The following is a 22,239-nucleotide window of genomic DNA, read 5'->3' as shown; positions in this document are numbered from 1 at the left end:
TTCCAGGTGTGCTATACAGTATGTCCTTATGTTTTGACCCAAACACCTCTTTCTCATGACTAATGGAACATATTGGCAAGTTCCCTAAGTTTGAATGTATAATCTGTGACCAAGGAAATAAGAATTAAAATGGCTTCAAATGAGATGGCCATTTACTATCTACTACCTTAGTTTGATTAGAACTATATTTAATCAATTTATGTTTATGGAGAAGGATAAAATAAAATTTAAGTATAGCTCTGCAAGAAAAAAAATACTACTGAATTTCTGCATTCCATTTTATGAGAATTGTGTAATTGCCCATAATTTGCATTATAAGAATCTGTATTAATACTCTAAATATCCAAGGTTCAGTAAATATTGTATCTAAGTCTCTTCAATGTGAAATTAATAACAAAAATAATTCAAAAGAAATGCAATATCATTGTTCTGATATAGAAAGTTTTTACTATATTCCTACTTTTATATCGTGTTTTATGTCATTTTTAGTGTTATTTCAAATGTGAGTTTTTTTATGAAAGGAGTTCTCTAGAACCATTTTCAGTACAGTTGAAGAATTCTTATATTTTTATGTAATGCAATTTATTAGGGAAGTAAAAGGCATTAAAATTTTTCAATTTGAAGAAAAAATGGGGCCCAGCTTTATTTCAGAAGAATACATCATTTTGAAAATTTCCTTCTTTTACATCTTAATAAACTGAATTTTATACAGTTGGCCCTTTGTATCTGTGGGTTCCGCAGCTATGGGTTCCACCACCCACAGATCAAAAATATTTGAAAAAAAATTCCAGAAAGTTCCAAAAAGCAAAACTTGAATTTGCCTCATGCTAGCAACTATAGCATTTCCATTGTGATCGGTATTATAAGTAATCTAGAGATGATTTAAAGTATATGGGAGGGACTTCCCTGGTGGCGCATTGGTTAAGAATCCTCCTGCCAATGCAGGGGACGTGGGTTTAAGCCCTGGTCCGGGAAGATCCCGCATACCGCGGAGCAACTAAGCCCGCAAGCCACAACTACTGAAGCCCGCCCGCCTAGAGCCCATGCTCCACAACAAAGAGAAACCACTGCAATGAGAAGCCCATGCACCACAATGAAGAGTAGCCCCCTCTCACCGCAACTAGAGAAAGCCCGCGCGCAGCAACAAAGACCCAACGCAGCCAAAAATAAATTAATTAACTTAAAAAATACTTTAAAAAATAAAGTATATGGGAGGATGTGCATAGGTTATATGCAAATACTGTGCATTTTATATAAGGGAATTGAGCATCCGTGGATTTTATTATCTGCTGGGGGTCCTGGAATCTATCTCCCACAGATACCAAGGGACAACTGTATCTATCTCTTCCATAATTAACATATTTTAATCTGGTTCTAGTATTCTATAGACGTGAGGAACTCACTAGTAAAGCCAATAATTCTCACTCAGAACATAGATTGATAAAGGTCTTTGTTTAAATAAGCTTAGAAAATTTCTAATTATTTCAGTGTGGTTTTGACATTAACTTTTGTTCCCAAGAAAGATAAATACCAACTGAAATTGTGTGGAGGATTATCAACATTCTGTTGTCCAAGCTGGAATGATCACAGAGGATTTGTGAATAGGGCATTAGAAAAGAAGGATACAGAAAGTCTCTCATTGGTCACGAAGACAGCCTCAGGAAGGAAGACTGTGTCTCAGCTTGAGTTTATTGGAAGGAAATAAGTACTGTTCCAATAGTGTATACTTTTTTAAAAATTAGTATCAATACTTAGTTTATCTTTAAAATGAAATTATCTCAACAAATCCCCTGTGTAACCCACTGACAGACTAAATTTTCGACCACTTCACTTTCAGTAGGCCAAGCCCTGACATAAGAATGTGTAATGTCTCCCAAATAAGCATTTTAACAAGTTGAACTGATATTTATATCTTCTATTTTTATTAGGTGAGATTCTTCACTGTCCACTAACAAACGTATTTCATTTAAGTAATATATTCCGAGTGAATAGTATGTTCCAGAAAGATACGAAGGGGCAGGTCTTGCAAAGTTATATTAACTATATTAAAGAATATGTACACTGTCCTAAGTGCACTGAGAATCTGTTGATTTTTTTTGAGGGAAGTAGGAAAATCAAAATATAGAATTCCCAACTAATATCTTAGTTGGAAAAAAGACAGTCTTCATTTCATATTTGAAGAAGTTTCTATCTCTTTCAGCTTCAGGTCAAATAGGGCTGAGGATTGAGACCAAAATAGAATTCTACAGAGATATAAAAATAAGTGAAAAATGTTTTATGAACTGCTATGGAGTGATTTATAAAATGTATTTTTAACAGAATAAGCCATAATAAAAGAATATATACAATATACCATCATTTGCTTAAATAAAACTAAATAAGAATACGTATATATTTTCTTATTTTTGTAAAAATAAACGAAGAAGTAATGCACCAGAAACTAGTCACATTGATCGTGTATGGTGGATCGAACTGATATGAAACGGATAGGACAGGAAATGTGGCTTCTCTGCCTATACCTTTTGTTTTACATATTCAAATAATAAACTTAATAAGGATTAAAAATAAGTTTTTAGATGTGATTATCCCAATGCAGTACAGCTGAGAAGAGAAAGAAGAATGGTAGCATGCAGAAAAATGTTTAATGGGCAGTCAGAAAGGAGTAGGAGGATGTCGGCAGAGTTCTGTGATAGAAATCAAGGGAGGAGGGATATTTGCCGTTCAGTGCTACAGGGAGGGATAAATAATAAATGCTAGGATGATCCGCTGGATTTAACAATTAGGGGAAATGATTAGCCAAAAGCTTGGAAGGAATTGGGTGGGAAAAAGGGAAAGGGAAAACTGTAAATCAAAGAAGGAGCTCAAGATGTCTCTCGAAAGCACATATTTCTTCACCATTTTGCCCAAGGCTCTCTCCAGAATTAATATATTTGATGTACTGGTTTAATTCAGTTCTTCAATGTTAATACAAATAAAGAAGGCCAGTGTAAAACAAAACCAACAAAACAAAAAAGAAAGAAAGCAAACAAGAAATCCCCAGATGATTGTTTAAATTAATCTCTTAACAGGGTTTGTTTTAGTTTTTCTTTGTTTCTGTGTGTTCAAATCTGAGTCTTTTGCAGGAAAGCATGTATAGGGCTAGAACAATTCTCCAAAGGCCCTGGCATTGGAAATCCTTTCAGGATATTTTAGTCATTTTCCCGTGCATGGTGTTGTGCTTTGCCTCTGAGCCCATTGTTTGAAAAGCCTATTGCTTTTTAGGTCACAGAGAAGCAAATCTTTCAAAATGGCCATGCTGGCTTAGCCTGTGGAGAGGGAAGCCAATATACAAGAAGTTCAATTACTGTGAATTTAAAACAGAAAAAATGTTTTTCTAAAGTCACTGTTACGTTCAACTAGAATGTATCCACAGCTCAAAAATGGCATTTTTTCTGCTTTAAATTTACAATCATTGCTATCCTGCTGCTCTCCCAGGGGCTGAGCCAGTGCTACCAATTGCATTGCTCTGCTCTGCTGTGAACAGAATAGTCATGGTGGCTTCACATGAGCTTGCCGTAAGTAGAGCCAGACACGTTAAAAGAAAAAGCTCTTCATATATGAACCCCAACATAAAGCGCTGATGAGGATATAAAGAAAATAGATAGAAAGATGGATACACACACACACACAAATAGATGGACAGACAGAAGGGAGAGGAAATTAATGCTCTTTGAAGCCTTCATAGGAGTGGAAACTATGGGGTTTTCTTTCCACCTCATAGAATTAGGAGTATCTCTTAATAGAGGAGGCAAAATCTAACCCTGAAAACAAAAAGTCACATTCCTTTTGGAGCTTAAGTATGGACCTTACACTCAGGACATTTTGAGAAGCAAAGAAATGTTTAGTTACTAATGGCATTGTCCCAAACAAATTTTATAGCTCCAGGCCTAATCCTTAGCATTGCCAAAAATCCTACCAGAGCCTCAGCTATGTCCACAAAAGGAAAAGTAAGTACAAAAGACAAAACTTGGTTCAATCTTGCCTGAATGTCACTCATTCTATACTAGTTTTATATGGTTTGAATGCTCATGTAACTTTTCTACAAATTGAGCCACTTTTGAGAAAGAATGAATTGGAGGGAACAAATGCTAAAATATTGATTTTCTCTGTATTTTTCTCTCGAAACTGCCGAATTTCTTTCTATTTGATTTATTTGTTCAAATCTACGAGAAATATTAATGAGTCTGCTTGCTGTAGAGTCACTATCCACAAAATTAAGAGATTATATCCCAATAGTTTCCTGGCCTCCCTCTCCTTCTTGAAGAGTAATATCAGGATGAGTCTAAGATATTATCTCTTTTCCTCTTTCAATTGTGTTCTGGTCTCTGCCATTGTATATAAGTCAGGACCACCATAGTAAATAATTATCAGACTCAAATTAGGATGATTTAATAATTAACAAGGGACTATCTACAACAGTTTGGACAACCTGTACCACAAGGGACAGTGCAGTACCCGGGACTAGTAATGATAGACAGTTACCACACTCAAACCTAAATGGAGGAGGAGACAGAGTGATAGATAGAATCGAGAAAGATAGAATCGAGAAAGATAAGAGTCGTGCTGCTAATACTCCAAAGCTCAAATGGATGATGGCAGGGAGCAGTTACCTAAACCCAGTAGAATCATATAGAGTGGGCCAACTTGAGAAGAGCTATGACCTTCATTGAAAAGATACAGCCAGGGACTTCCCCACTGGTCCAGCAGTAAAGAATCCGCCTTGCAATGCAGGGGATGCGGGTTTGATCCCTGGTCAGGGAACTAAAATCCCACATGCCGGGGGGCAACTAAGCCCACACGCCAAAACTACTGACCTTGCGCTCTGCAACCAGAGAGCCCGCGTGCCCTGGAGCCCGCGTGCCACAACTAGAGAAGGGAAAACCCGCATGCCACAACTAGAGAGAAGCCTGCATGCCACAATGAAAGATTCCACATGCCTCAATGATACTGCATGCCTCAACGAAGACCCAGTGCCGCCAAAAATTAATTAATTTTTTAAAATCCGCTAAAGGATGTTTAAAAAAGAAAGAAAGAAAGAAACGGTACAGCCAACCTAAGGAGAGCAAAAGAGAAAAGGTCAAGAATGGTATACATCCCAGTATCACTCAGTAATTATTCTTCCCTCTGATCTCCTCTCAGGGCTCACCATTGACTGAACGAAACTGAAACCAGACAACATGGGAGCCATTTCATATAGTCCATACAAGTCAGTTCCCTAAGACAAAGAGCAGGAGGGGAAAAAAGTGGAGAGAGGTTCTGAGGGATAAATGGAAGATAATTGCAACAGTCTATGTCTTTCACCCTTCAGCAGCCACTCTGTCCTTTGTGTAGTGAAGCATTTGTGTCTCGGTCACAGAAGGTCCACAAATTACCATCAAGATATGACATCATCTCAGGGTTATAGCAAATGTATTATACTCCAAAATTGAAATATGCAGCATTAGTCACACGTAAAATTTTATTCTATAAAAAAGCCCATCCTCTGGTTGAAGGCAGTATTATTGATATAGCAGATGCCATGGCTGTGTATTAAGCATTAACAGTACAGATAGAACCACTACAGAAGGGAAAGGCAAATCCGTAGCTGGAATATACGTGTGTTCTGGTAACAGTAAACTGCCATGTCTCTGTGAGAGGAGGGGTCTAACATGGTGAACCTATCCCTGTGAAGCTAGTTGGTTTCCCCAGAGAACGGTGATATACTAGGGATCAGCCTTTGCCTCTGATCTTGGCAGGTTTGGGTACTCAAGCAATCTCTTCCTTCACGTTAGGTGACCAAACAGTTTGACCACCAAAGTTGTGCCGCGTGAAAAGTGTTCCCTTCAGGGGGTAAGGATAAGGTCACTGCTAAGTGAGGCAGTAGTGTGAAAGCCATCAACCTCAGCCTGGGTCAGAACACCATGAAGGTTTTCCCATAACCTTGGCCATTGTTTTTTTTTCTCTTAACTGACCATGGTTTGAAATAGAAGTAGTGAAGTAGTTAACTCTAGGAGAGTCTGTGCTCTGATTCCTCTTTGGGATTTTCCAGCATCTCTTACAGTATAATTATTTGCCTTAGGACTTCCTGTATGACCCTCTGTGGGGTCGTGTGATCCGAGTGGTAGGGTATCTTGTACACTCTAAAATCTGAGTGGTCTCACAGAGACTGTGTCTCCCGCTCTTGATGGGTGGTGTGAAGTGAAGCAAGGTTGCTCTTACTTTCATAGGAATATCCGTAAATTCTCCATATCACTGGATCCTTACAAACTTCACCAATAGCGTAGGTCTTAAATCTTTGAGGGTTTATTTACCACCTTCTCGGAAGCATATCTAATAGTAAGGCTTCTAGTATTCTTACTACTTTTACTAGATCCAGTTAACAATATTTTCAGCCTAATGAATCAGCAGGATATTATGAGGGATATCAAGATGACCAAAAATGTTTTAAATAACATTATAACAGAAAGAAAGTGCAAGGCAGTAAAGGTGTGTACTATTGTCCTCACTACATACGTGCAAACTGCTTCTGATTTTCCGTACTTATGGGAACGTAGCCAGCAGCATTTGGCAGGCCTGCAGCTGTATACCAGGTGCCAGAGTTAAGATTATTTTCCCCAGTAAAATATTGTATCCAGTACGGCAGCTTCAATTGGCATTACCATCTCATTAAGTTTATGGAAACCTGCTATCAACTTCCCAAGCACATGAGACTTTGTACAGGCCAAGCAGGTGATATAAATGGGGATGTGACAGGATTCACCATCCCTGCATCTTTCAGATATTTGGTGGTAGTTCTATACTCTGTATTTGCCCTAGTGAAGCTATATCGTTTTGATTTACTATTTTTATAGGGGTTGGTGGCATTTCCAGGACTTTTACTTTTCCCCTTCCTGCCATAATGAGTCTCACTTCACAAGCTAGGAAACAATACAAGGAATCTATCTGTTAACATCTATTTCCCCATTCAGTCCGGAATAACCACAGGTTGGGTACAGAATGATACTATCTCCTCTTGAAGCTAGACATTTTTTTCATTCCAGGTTATGGTAGGAACTGTGGTGAACCCAGCCAAAAGTGACCTCCAATGAGCCATGCCCTTATGTAATTCACTCCCCTTGAATGGTGGTGGACTCTGTAACTTGCTTCTAACCAATTGAATATGGCAAAGGTGATAGGATACTACTTTCATGGTTATCTCATGCTTTATGGTAAAGGAGAATGGATTTTACATATGTAATTAATGTCCCTAATCTTTTATTAACTTCAGTTACCCAAAAGAGAGATTATCCTGAGCAGGCTTGTTCTAACTGGGTGAGCCCTTTACAACAGAGCACAAGCCTTTTTGAAAGTTAGAGACTTAAAGAAGATTGTGTGCATGTGTCTGTCTGTCTGTCTGTCTGTCTCTCCATTTTGGCCCTGGATTCTATAGCCACCATAAAACGAATTCTGCCACCAACCTAAGGGAGCTTGGAAGTGAACCCTTGTCCAGTTGAATATCCTCTTGCACATGCAACCGAGCTGGCACCTTGATTTCAGCCCTATGAAATCTTGAGTAGAGAACTGAGAACCCAGCTAACCCAAAAATCTAATCTATAAAGGCTGTGAGATTATAAACAGATATTTTTTAAAGCCTCTGTTAGTGGTCATTTGTTTCACAGCATAGACAACATATATAAAAACTCATACTGTGGTCCTAAGCTCAGGATTTCTCAACTTCAGCACTCTGAGATTTTTGGCCAGATAATTCTTTCTTGTCAGGGATTTTCCATGAAGGATGTGTAGAAGCATCTCTGACATGTACTCATACATGCCAGTAGCGCCCACCTTCCCAGTTATGACAACCAAAAGTGTCTCTAGACACTGTCAGATTTCCCCTGGAGGGGACAAAAATCACCCAGGTTCAGAACTACTGCCATAGAGGCAACAAGGAGTAGCAGGGATTGGTCCATAACAGAATCAGCATGCTCTTGTTAGGTTGTGCAACAGTCATCAAAAGCGCAACCATTAAAAGCATTTTTTTGGTATGTAAGAGGATGGGTTCCCTCTATAACAAGTAAGTGTCAGGGAAATCGAAACTTTCAAATATGTTCATGTCACTCATATCTTTCCACAAGTCTCTATGCCTCGAAAACCTACTCCCTCCCCAACGATGCCCTTACTTCAGGCTTAGAAGACTTTTGGTCTTCCTATCCTATCAGACTTTATAGAGAATTTGGGAAAATTAAAAACAATGTTGCCACAATTGACATCTTTCTTGAATCTTTTTAAAATGCAAATTTCATATCAAGTTTCACTAAGTTCTGAAAAGATCACACTGATCAATCAGAAGCAGCTGTTTTTCCTACTTCCAAACTTAAACAAATATCACAAACACTTTACATTTTGACATGTAGCCTGTGGAGTGGATTATCTGGGAATGACCCAAGGAGAATACTCTATGTTACCTGAACAATGAGTCACCTGCAACCTGGGGCCCACTTTTCCATGGAAGTGCTTGTACCCAGTCTCTGCTTTTCTAGTGTCTAGTGCCTTCCTTCTCCTTGCAGGAGGTGTTGTTCCTGAGCCCAACTTCCCATCGGTCCCAAAGTACTCCAGATAATGGGCAGATGTCTTTCCCAGGCAACAACTCTGAACAGCTGGAACTGCAAATCAGACTGCTTAGTGCCCACGGTAAGAGTTGTAGAATACTTCCTTTTACTGTTAAAAATGAAACATGTCACTGCATATCCAGCAATTTCCTTGATCCTGCATGCTTCACATGAGATTAATGAAAGGATTGGGAGTGAAAAAAAAAAAGTACCTTCTCTTCTTATTGGACACCTGCCTTGTACATTTTCCCTGATAAAATCCATTCGTTAGTTCATGTCATGCGTTATGGAATTGGCCTGATGAATGACAGGTGGTGACCACAAAGGGATCTGCCTTACTTAGGTAAATGTCCAAAATAAATTCCAGTGCTTTTGAACCAGATAGAAACAAATAAATCCCTCTTTATTCAGGTTGGAAAATATGACTTCAGTTTAACAGGTCCTCTAAGTATATATTTCCAGTGATCAAACTTTCAAGCAAACTCTTCTTATGATTTATTACTCAGTTGAAAGCTCTCCAGTGCTAATATATAAAGCATTTACAAAGAAAAAAAGCATAGTATATTATACTGCTATATACTATATAGATGTATATGTCCTACATTATATAATATATTGCACTATGAAGATATTTTATGTAGGTACTTTAATAGACTAAGCTATGGAGACATCTTTAATTTTGCTGGCATATTATTTACAAGTCAGAAATATAATTGCCTTTCTACAGTTTCTAACCTTAGCAACTTAAAAATAAGTTGTTCTTTATTCAGTGATGGCAAACAAGCTCTAATAAATGAATTGCACAGGCATTACAGATTGGAAAAAGCAAGTATGGGTTTTGCAGTGTCACTTCTATTCTGTGTCTCTTTGTATAAATAGCCAGAGGCAGGCTTGAATATCTTACTTGCATTTGAAATTGACCCGTGATTTCAGATTGACTCATTCCCTGGTGCCACCACCGGCAACGCTGCTACCACTACATTTATGCATATATAAATTTAAGCTCTTTAACCTAGTGGTGGAAGCAAGGTTCTCACAAACTATAGCAATGTTTCACAAGTTAATGTGTGGTTATCTCCATTTCAAGCATGAGTTATAAATAGAGAAAAAAGGAAAAAGAGATAAATCAGAACCACCCTGCAAAACAATTCTGTAATTCCCATCTTAGCCCTTAAGCATAAGGTCTTGAAAATTCCAGTATGAAGTTCACTATCTGTTCTTTCTGTCTCTATCTATACCAAGTATTTTCCCCATTATCTACACAAGAGTCTTATTGCTTGTATACAGCTATTACTTCACATGGTCAGTGAGTGAAGGAATGAATGAACATCGATGACAATATGTTTATGAAAGTACTTTAGGTATCTGCTATTTTTTTTGTCTTCTCCATCTCTTGTCTTTGGGTACTGGCCTTCCTGAACAAGTACTGAAGTACTTGACTCATACCAGTCAATCAGAGAACTTTATCCTCCTGGACCAAAATTTTGCTGTAGGAGTATGCATATGGCTCAAGTAGAGTGAATTGGGGATCTTTTGAGGAGATTGATATAAGAGATGAGAGATAGCCTGTCTCTTTCCTTTTGAGAGGGCAAACTATAAGGGTCATGTAAAGCCTGAGTGGCTGAAGAATTAATTCCAACCGTGAGCAAAGCTCTCACTGGGGAATGAAGCCAAATAACTGAAATCAGAGGTGAAAAGGTGAGTAAGAAACAAGTGACACCATTTGATAACAGTCAATATATTTTATTATTCTGTTTCTTTGTGGTTTTAAAAGTCATTTTGAGTTGTTTATGACGTTTGGAACTGAAAGATTTCTGATTAATATAATTGTCCTGTATAATTTAGTATAAATTTCATCCCTACAAATCAGAATTGCATTTTGGCCTAGTTCATTTTTTAAGAGATAAAGACTACAGTAGTTAGGCTCCTGGCAGGAAAAACATTTGGCATTCCCAATGGTAAATTGAAAATAATTGTTGACGAGACTATTCATAGAGGTGTGGCAGGGTCAGAGGAACCAGTAAAATATGATGAAGCTAAAATGAAAATGTCCTAAAGTTCATAATACCTTAAAAGTCAGCATATTCTTCATATATACAAGACATATTTGGATTTTTGGCCTTTTCCTCTCACTAGTAAAAATTTTATAGAAAGAACGTAATGATAAGCTTTTTAATACATTTTTGTAGACTCTTCCTAAAATTTCAGTTGCAGTACATTGAAATATTTATTGAAAAATAGTTTTCTACTGAAGAAAATGCATTTGCCAAATCTAGAAAAAGAAAAAATGAAACAATAGTCAAAAGGTTAACCAAATTAGAATCTTTCCAACATTATTGATTTCTCTTTTCACAGTATCTGCCCAGAAGGCGTATGTGAAAATTTAGAAAGTTTTTGTCAAGATATAGTACATATTTTTAGATAAGTTCCTTAGACAATGAAAGAATGGCCAAATTTTCCTTAAGCCTGCTATAAATTTCTGTTGTAGCTTACATGAGAAAAGAACATTCCCAGGTAAATAATATTTATTTATTTTAAGGGTAGAATACACAAATGGTTGAATCATTCAATAATCTACTTAAATTTCAAAGGCCATTCTATAAATAAAATGATTTATTTTGTCATAAGTTATATTTACAACTTGATACTAGCTTGGACTGGAAATAGTCTCAGTTATCCTTAGGTAACTTTTAGGAATATATTTTTAGAAACAAGAAAAAACACAATTATATTACATATGTTTTCTAAACATGCAGGATATATTAATTCACATTTTAATCACTTTAGAGGCACAACTTTTGAATTATTAGAATATTTGATTGGCTTCATTTGCCTTTTTCTCTCAATTCTCTCAGTCTAATAGTAACAAAAGCTAATGAGTATCCAGAAATTTAGTTCAGTGTATTGGAGCATTGCTGTTTTATAGGCGCTGTTGTGTTAACGTCAAAGTGGATTCTTCCTGCAAGCCACATGTATTCCTGGTATACACTTAGTGCTGAGTTCTATGTCAAGATTAGAATTGGATAATATTAGAGTTAAGTGAACACGAGGAGTCTGTCTTACTTTAATATTTATTAAAGTGAAGTTCAGATAACTTAAGGAACCTGTTTAAGAGCACATAGCTACAACAATAAACCCAGAACTATAAACCTAGATGTGAACTAGGAGTTTGTTTTTGGATGCTTGGTGGAGACGTTACAAAAAAAAAATACAGCTATTACAGTGCAGCTATTATTATTATTATTATTGCTTGATTCCTATCATTAGCAATAGGCTAAGAATCATTAGGTTATTGTAGTTTCTCTTGTAAATTTTATCACTTGTATTAGCCTCAGTATGCTGGTTTTAAGAATGTGCCATGCGTGGTGCACATCTAGGGTTTCCCCAGTACTTGTGATAGTGACTTGTACTTCATAAATATTGAATAAGAAGCTATACTTTGCATCAGTGTAAGCCTTCCCCAAGCTCAGAAGTTATGGCTATAACTGTTGGGTCCATGTTTAGCATAGCTCTCATCACTAAATCACAGTTATTAAATCTCAAAATTGACTCTGCCCGGTGTCCTTTTCCCTAAACAAGGATACCATCACATGTTGGTCATAATTTATTTTGTTAAGACATTGAGTACTAAATACTTTGAACCATGATTTCCTAACTGACAGTAGTGAATATATTTTTTAATGACAAGGAAAATATAGCTATGTTTATGAGACAGAAATACTTCATTCATAGTGGTTATAAAATGATACTGTATATTTCAAAATGTAAGCTGAAAATTTTTGGTCAAGTCAGGGTGGAATTCAAATTGCTAAAAATTCTGAAATAATAACTAGAATGAAACTTCAGTTTTTCTTAAAAGCATTTTGGAAGTTGGAGAACTAAAAGTTTCCCATTAACACAGTGATATTTGTGCAGCAGGAAATTGGGTCAATAGCTTGAATTAAACTTTCTTCTTTCGTGAAAAGAGAATAGAAATTCGATTTATAGTTGTAAAATAGAGATGTACTTCCTACTTTTTGCTGGATTCTGGGGAGCAGAGGATTCCCTAGAGAACATTCAATATGAAACTGTTTTCAGAAAAAGCTTCTCAGTCATGATGAGGAAATTGTTGAACTGTCATTTAAACTGCATAGGATTAAAGATGCAAAAGCAATAACAGATATGGTAATACACAAAAAGAGTTCAGTGAGTGTTGGGGCATCATGAAATGTTTCAAGCAAAGATAAGCCTGAAGCCGTTACTCGAGGAATAGTTATAATTTGAACTCAGTTTGGTTTAAGGTATCCTGGATGCAAAAATATTTACTGATGATCCTTTTAGTGCCCCTAGAACAAACATCCAATTTTTAGCTATCTTTTTTTTTTTTAATTTGAGGATTACTTAGTCATTATCAGTAGAAAATAAATTAAGCAACACTTATTTAAGCAATAAGCAGTTAAGTATATTTTCTTTTACAATTAAACATAGCTTGAAGGATTTTGACCCGAAGCACTTCCTAAGTCCTCAAAGCAATAATATGAAAGATTAGCTTCTGAACCAGTTGTATTTAATGAACTACTCCAGCAGGTACCATTTTTTGGCTCTTACATTAAAATTAGAATGATTTTATGTCACTGAACTAGAATATGATTTTAAGAGCCCATGGAACAGGCCCAAGGACATCTACTGTGTCATCTATTTCTGTCAAGTGGGGAAATCCACCTAACTGATTAATATTGCAGCATATTTAAAAATAAAAACTGAGTGAAATGACTAAACTATCTGGCTTCTGTGAGAGAAGCTAATGTAAGTCTTTAAATAAGGATTATATTTGCTTAGAGGATTGAAACCTTGTTTATCTCTAATGGCAACACTAAGCTAAGAATTACTCAGTGATGCCTCCCAGCTCCATTTTAGGAGGTGGATAGAGTTGTGACTGACGCATTTGTTTCTCTCCATAATGTTTCTAATAAATACAGCATACTCAAAAGCAGCTGAGCCTGGGCCTGCCGCTGAAGCTGGGGAATAAAGCATGTGATTCCATCATTCTTAAAAGGCATAGTAGCTTTCTGTAAAACCCCAGAGCCCTCAACAGGGTTTCATTTCACATTCTTTTCTGTAGGTACTGTTCTCACCACGAAGCAGTTCCAAACGATATTAGAACTGTGAGATTCAGGAAACCTTTGGATCCAATAGTTACCATTTCCTTCATTATATATTAATTCAGGATGGTTTCCCTTTTGTTTCTTAAGCATAAACGGTGCTGTATTTTTTTTTTTTTCTGAAACAGTTGAAATATGCGTCTATTCAAGGTGATCTGCAGCTGCTTCAGCAACCAATTCGTTTTTTTTTCCCTTGAGTAAATGCTGAAGGGCATTATTTGGGAGTGAGAAGACAGATAGGGGCAGGTGATTTCCAAATAGTCTTCTATTCAAGAATGTCATATATTATTTCAACATATTTCTAGAAAATAGGTATTCAGTACTCCACTTTTCACATAATGTTTCCCACGAGGTCACAATAATATAATAAAACATATGTAGACATACACACATTGTTCATGAGGAAAATAGAACAAAAACCCACATGATTGCAGGTCATGTTTTTTCATGGTAGTTTTTCACCAAAAATAAGATTTATAATTTAAGATTTAGGCAGTCAACCAACATGCCTGATTATATAGTATAACTTGTTATTGTACCTCTGTGTGAGGTAATTGGGAAAGGATATAAAGTAAAAAGGCACAATCCTTGCTCTTGAGCAGGATACAATCCAGTGTGTGAGAGAGATAAGCAGACACAATCATAACACAATGAGGTGAACGCTGTAGTGGAGGCACACGGGAGAGGAGAGTATAACTGGCATTCCAAGAGGTAGTGGATTGTGGTTAAACTAAACCTTGAAGAATATGTAAGGAATCCTTTATCCAACAAGGAGGAGAGACATTTTAGATAAAGCTACCAGCACATGCACAGTTCTGTAGACCTGAGAAAAGAGGGCATGCAGGTAACAGAAGGACATTCCTTTAAAAGAAATACCAAACAGGTAGATCTCAGAGGGTGAAAAGTGAGGTCACTAAGCACTGATTAGAGAATAGGAAAGACAATTATGGCCGTTTTTTAAAACAAGAAAACCTGAAGGTTAGAATTTTAAAATGATGAAAACAAGTTTCAGTCCAGACCACAGAGATAAGTATCTGAACATTCAAGTAAGGAATTTTCTAAACTAGAACCAGAGTAGAAACCTTGTGACAGAGGTAGCTTAAATAATAGAATATTGAGGCATAAGATCTAGTAGTCTAAATTTGCTGGGCCTTTGCCTGGAATCAACCAAATAAAATGTTTTATCATTTAGAATAAATATCCACGTGCATACCTAAATTTGCGTTTGTAATATATTCTTTAGAGAGGGCATCCAGATTGTATAAGCTTTGGGCCCCACAAATCCTGGATTCTCCCCTGCCTAGAGGGTAAGTCCATGAAAGTGCTAAAAAAGTCATAACCAGAAGTCAGGACGTCAAAGTAACTGACTTAATTTTGGAAACTAATTAAATTATAAAGAATTATTGGTTCAGGTATACATGACGGACAAAACATAGATATGTTTTTATCCTCACCTCCAAACAGGAAGTGTTTTTTTTCTCACCAATGGGGATTTAAATGCTGCCTTCAACTACCCATCCCAGCCCCAACTTCGGGAGAAGTCTGCCACCGATCACACGACGTCTGTTCTCTGATTCCTCAGAGATGTGGTGTGCACAGGTTAGAGCCAGTGCACAGGAGTTCTGAAATGTGGTTGGTCCATGACAAAATTACACAGAGCATATAGGAAGGAAGCAAAATCAATAAAGTATCTATTCTACTATTTAAAAAACTGCATAAAGAAAGGATTATTTTAGTTAAAAAAAAAAGGTTCTGAGAAATGGAGAAATGGAAATACTAGTGCAGAATAGACCACATGAGATAATAATGATGAGAACTCCACAGGAAGGGGAATAAGATCAGATGACCCCAAAAGGTTCAGGATCCACATGCCGAGGGATTGTATCAGTGACACTGAGCATACTAAGCATATTTTAAAGAATATTCTCTTTTATGTCCTGAATTTTCTATAATTGTGTTGCTTATTGGATTTAATTATTAGGATCAACTTATACAAAGCTGGGATGACCTTACCTATTGAATCTTGCATGTTAAACAAATGGGGGCACCTATCATCTAACAGGTCATAATTATAGCACACATACAGGTAACAGGCATATCTATATCTTCATATATGTAAACTCAGTTAATTTTCATAAAGTGTGTGCCCCTGTGTAATCAGCACCCATCTTTTAAAAAGAATATTACTGACACCCCAAAAAGTCCCCTTCTGTTCCCTTCCAGGCACTATTCCTACCTAAAGTAACTATTATCCTAACCAGTCTTTGGGATAACTTGAGATATTAGTGTTGTCTGCTTTTGAATCATACAGTACTACTCTTTTGTATCTGATTTATTTGTTTAATTGAATATCAATATGATTTATCCCTGTTGTTGAATGTAGTAGTGGTTTATTCATGTTTACTTCTATATTGAATTCCATAGTATAAGTAAATATTTAAAAATATATTAATCTTCTCCACTGTGGACTGACATCTGGGTTGTTTTCAATTTGGAGCTAGGTGAAAGCTCTGCTATGAATATTCTTGCTTATGAATGTTAGTGAATATAACTAACACTTCCATTAGGTATATAGCTAGCAGTGGAATTGCTGGGTTGTAAAGTAGCCACATATTCAATTTTAGCAAATAATGCCAAACAGAATGCTGGTCAAATTTATACTCTCAGTGGCAGTGTATGAGAATTCTAGTTGCTTCATATATCTTTAATTATTGCCATTTTGGTTGTGTAGTAGTATCTCATTGTTGTGAGTTTTATTCCCCTGGTAATTAATGAAGTTTAGTGCATGTCCAGATGTTTATTGGTCATTTGGATATCCTCTTTTTTGAAGTGCCTGTCATTAGTTCATTGTCCTATTGCAACATCTGTTTTCTTCTTTTTAATCTGAAGGAACTCTTTATACATTGCGGCTCAAAAACTTTGTCAGATAAAGGACAACAAGTACCTTCTCCCACTTGGAGGCTTGCATTCTGTTGTCTTAGAAATACCTTTGATGATCAAATGTTCTTAATTTTAATACAGTGTACTTATGTTTCTCTGATTTTTGTGACCTTCAAACAAACCTTTTGGTTTAGGTAAAGAATATGTTGTCCTGAATGTGTAATATATCAGTGAATTCTATTTAGAGAGTGACTCCTAAAGTTGAAACAAGTAACTCATGGTCAAGAGAAAATGTTTTAGTTACATATGGCAAAACAAGTAGATAAGTAAACATATATTTTTAGATAATTTAAATTCTCCCTAAATAACATCGTTAATTTTTGTTTACTCTGAAAGGAAGATTACACCTTGGAAACAAACTTTCTTTACCATGTATATCTCTGCATGCTCTATATTTATTTGCTTTTGTATTGTGTATATCTATGCATATACATATAAAAGTATATTTGTTATTTGTGAGAGATTTCTCTTCGATTCAATTCTAACTATATATAAAAAATGGCAAAAATTCAAAGTGAATTTACAGTCATATTTATACTCGACTAAAACATTGAATTGGTTTATCTGTTGCTGTCTAAATGTTAACACAGAAAGAATAGAATTTTAAGAAAAGTAAGTTAATTCAACAGTATTTACTCTTTGGCGTATAACGATGGAAATATCAAAATGAAAAGGAGAAGGAGAAAGAAGAAAGAAGAAAAACAAACAAATGAGGGGGAAAATATAGTTCTCTTGATTTGTGAGAACAGGGAAAATAGTGTTTGTACAATTATGATAACCCCCTTTCATAGTGATATAGTTCTTTTATCATAAAACACATATTCAGCCATCTGCTTGAAGATTAGAAATAAGTGCTTGAGCCACAGCTGCTGCAGTAAATGCTCTTTGTGAGTTGAGTTGGTCTGATCGTATTGTTCTCAGATTTAAAAATTCACTCAGGATGACACGCACCACTTTATGGACACACTGAAGCAATATTAAGTAATTACATGGCAGAATGTTATCTCCAAGTTTTTCTCCCACCATTCATAAACACGGTGCCTTCATGTTTATACCTTCAATAATCAAGACCAATCCTGATAGAATTCTGGCTTTCATCTAATGTGAGAAGTATGCTTAGATTCTCTGTTCCATCCTTATAGTGACAGATATTGGGATATGTTAATTAGCTTGATTGTGGTGATCATTTCACAGTGTATATCAATTATATGTATTTGTACACGTTAAATACATATATATATATTTGTATACCTTAAAGATATATAATTTTCCTATGCCAGTAATATCACTCAATAAAGCTGTTTAGAAAAAAAAATTAAACACTCATCAAATCCCAACATTTTCCTTGAAGCAGGTGAAATGACTAAATTATCTAAGTCAGAGTTGTCATTCTCTGCTTAATGAACTCCAGGAATAAGTCCCCTCAAGCGCTCTCAGTAGAACTTCCAGGGTTTTATTTCTCTTATCATCTAATATGGCTTTTCCTAATGTTTAACTGAATTGATTCTGGCTATAGTATGAAATTTCATAGTTGTAACTATATTTACATAAAATGTCTTATTTTACTTGTATCCACCAATTAAGTCAGCCCATTGTATTTAAAACTTTTTACTTCCTTTAAGCTAGATAGATCTAAGTACTGTGCGCTTTCCACATAATATGTGAATTCCATTCACTTGGCGATTTTCTTTTCAGTGTTTGTGAATCATCAACATTATCTTTTCTGAATTAGCCACAATATTTTTATTCATTTCTGAAACCCGTTGGATTTCTCTAGAACTTTAAAAAACTCTCTTACACCAAGAGTTTAAAAAGTGTAATTCTAATAAAGAGAACACTACTCAATACTCCCTCTGTTCTTTCCCATTGTGTGACTATGTTTTGTAGCCATCAGTGCTCAACTAGTCTTTCACCATTGTTTTCATTTTCAGTAGCGGTCAACCTTCAAACTCATCTAAATTGACTTTAACGCTTCAAAATGATAAATTTTGATAAGTGGGGTGTATATCTGAATACCAGTGTTTTATTTTCAAGTTTGATGACTTTGAACAAAGATACTAAAAATGATTATGCAAGGGTCAAGGAGTCAAAGTGCTCTGTGTGTGATCTGAAATTATCTTCACCAAATCTTATGCTCTTTATCAGTGTTTTTTAAAATAAGTTCCAAGTATTCTTCATTCCTGGATTCAAAAAGTCACACCACAACTCAGGTAGCTCTAGATAAGTTTCCCACCTGCAGGCCTCTAGACATTTAAGTCAGTTCCTTCCATCTGAAAAATCTTCATACCTCCATGGCAAAAACCCTACACCTGCCCCTCCTCCTCTGACAAACTCAACTTCACAGCCACCAGAAATGCTTATGACACTAAGGACTGTTGTTATATGACCTTTATCTCTGTACACCCCAAGAAGACAAGAGTTCCCACTATTCCTCCCTCTTTCTCTGATTCTAATCTATGTAAGACTGTGTTGGAAGTGAGCAAGTAACCTTTACACCATACCCCATCATGATTCCCTACTTTATTTCTGTAAATAGCACTATCATCTTGACATGTTATATGTTTTATTTAATTATTTATTTTTTCTCCCTTTACTTAAATGTAAGCTCTAGAAGGGCAGAGATTCTTGTCTGTTTTATTCACTGATATATCCCAAACAACTAGTACAGTGCCAGACACTTAGTAGGTAAATGTATGCTAAGTTAATATATAAATAGAAATAAATTTAAAATAATCATTTAAATATGTACAAATATATGAAAATTGTAAGTCTGAGTAACTAATTTATATTACCAGTGCACATTATTTATTCACAAATAATCAGGTCTAGACAATTTTATATTGATTTGCTTGTATTAATGTGTTACACAGCAATAGAAGACCAGTACGACTATGAAGTCTTCAACAACTATATTATTGTATCTATCAGCCAAAAAAAAGTATGAATACATGTATGCCCAAAATATGTGAATATCAGAGTAGTTCTTTACCTAAAGGAAGATATATCACTATTTATTAATAGTAATTTTTTTTCCTTAGAATAAGCTGTCTCATCTTGTATTAGGAACACTTAATCCTCTTGTTAACATTGTTTGCATTCTGTTTCTTGCTAAAAAAAAAAAATCCTGGCTTTATCACAGTCGAGAGTTCTGCCTTTTTTCTGGGAATTTTTTTCTTTTAAAATGCTTCCATAACTGGGAACATTTCTGCTTGAACCATACCAGATAATGGCACCATCCCAGAGTTGTCTTAGATCTTCATATTGAAAGAGAAAGAGTAGGAGGGGGGGAGAGGAGATGGAGAGGGAGGGAGGAAGAGAAAAGAAGAGAGGAGAGGAAAAGGAGAAAGAGGAGAAGGAAAAGAAGGAGGAAGAGAAGGAAGGAGGAGAAGCAGAGAGGGATTTGGGGTGATTGGAACCAGATTATAGGAGAGGACAAAAGAGACCTGAAAAGTAAAATGAGTAAACATTGAAGAATGAATCATGATAGAAGAAATCCAGCAATTTTTACTGAAATGAGTAGTGTGCTCCATTTATCAGAAGAACACAAAGGGAAGCCTGGATTTGCTAGAGACCTAAAAGATGAAGGAGATGGTAGAGGAGATGGATGAAGGCAAATGGAAATGAGTAGGTAGAAAGTGAGGAAATGTGGAATATAAAGCTGGCCAGATGAACCATATGTAGAGGACCACATGATTCAGTATTCAGTAGTGAATACTACTGAATGGTGTAGTGAAAAATGTAAAACAATCTGATATGTGTTTTATGAAGATTATCCGACAGCAAGGGGATGATGGCTAGGAGAATAAAAGTGGATACCAGGAGACTAGTTTTGAGGTTCTGGAGGTAAGAAGGCACATATGACTGTAACTTAACCTTATGTGATGGTGATAGTGATTGACAGATATAAACATTTTACATAATAATTTCCCAAATAATGGTCTTATCCTGTTCTATCATGATTTTGTCATGGTTTTATTGTTACTTTCATATACTAAAACTCAAGAATAAACTCTTCCTAAGTTATTATATTGTAAACATTTTTATTTTTAAGTTTGTTGTCAGCTTTCCAACACCAGGGTATAAAAATACTACTTCCCAATTTCCAAACAAATCTCTCTGGCAGAGTAAAAGCATAGTACCTATGCCATAAATTCAATTGTCTGCCTTTATTTTCTCAAGAAGACAGTAAATATATCACTTTGAATATCTTTGGAATTATTCATTGTCTTCATTCAGGTGAATAATGACAGTTTTAAAAGCACACAGTACATATTTTATGATAGCATTTTATAAACTTCCACAAGGCAAAACTATTTTATTATTAGTTTTGTACACCCCTTCACAAATTCTAGATTGCATTATTCTCCACCTCTTTAAGTGCTACCCTTTTCCTATCTTCCCTCATGTGTCAAGGAAACAACAAGAAAAACAAACTCTTACATTCAATTCAATGACCATTTATGTAACTGGTCTCACGTGCAAGGGCACATGCAAGGGGATGTGATAAATTAGAAGCCTTGGTTTTTATGTGAACGATTAACTTTATTTAATCCTGGCTGAGTGTAACATACAGGCAAAGTGCTAGTGTGTAAGTTTTGGGTCCGAATGTGACAGGCGCTAGATTGGTGATGAAAAATGCTTTGAGATTACATAGAGAAGATGCGTGTTATATTTATTGTGAGGAATGTGATAAAACTTTCTGGAAGAGAGAGCATTTCCATTTGTCTTAAGAACCACATCAACTTGGGAAAGCCAAACTACTACATCATGAAAACAAACTGTCAGTCTAAGTGGAGAGGACAATAAGAAATAAGAATGAAGGCAAAAATAGGAAAATGTTAAGCATGGAGAGAAAACTGAAAGCAGCTCAGTGGGGCTAGAAAAAGAAAATCCGTGGGCTTTCATGCTACTATGATTTGAAAATATAAGATTTCCACATATGTTAGAAACCAGATTATGCAGTGCCTTCAAACTGAGGTCAACATGTTTGGGTGTTAATTTCTAGGATGTAAAATTTCCAAGTTCATTTTAATTTTACAAAAGCATCAAAACACATTTTACAAGAAAAACGTGCAAATGTCAACAGTGAAACCAAGGAAAGTGAAGTTGCCCAATTTGTTATAGAATTGGAAGAAATGGGGATAGAATCACCAGAACTAAATCTGTGATTGGGTGTAGCCATGAGGAAACAAGAGAAAGGTACAGATGAAATAAGTTTTAAGTTTTGCAATTTGGAAGGGCTGACTTTATATGCATGGTGGGTATGTATGTGAAAAGAATGAATTTAACTTCAGTTGTGTTGTGTTTGAAGTTCTTAAGTGGGGACCTTTAATTCAGGAGAGATTTCTTGAGAGAGGTATGTAAAGAAATACTTATTACCAGCTAGCACTTGGTATTGTCAATTTTGTTCATTATAGCCATTCTACTAGGTGTAAAGTGGTATTGTTATCTCCTTCTGATTTCTATTTAAATTTTCTTATTGAATAGTTAGGTTGAACGTTTTTCCTGAACATATTTGTCATCTGCATATCTTCTTTGGTGAAGTTACAATT

The sequence above is a fragment of the Aethalodelphis obliquidens genome, unplaced genomic scaffold, assembly GCF_003676395.1.
Source record: "Aethalodelphis obliquidens isolate GAN/ISIS:26980383/991018 unplaced genomic scaffold, ASM367639v1 scaffold5, whole genome shotgun sequence".
In the NCBI taxonomy this organism is placed as follows: Eukaryota; Metazoa; Chordata; class Mammalia; order Artiodactyla; family Delphinidae; genus Aethalodelphis; species Aethalodelphis obliquidens.
Note: the sequence above shows the minus strand (reverse complement) of the source record.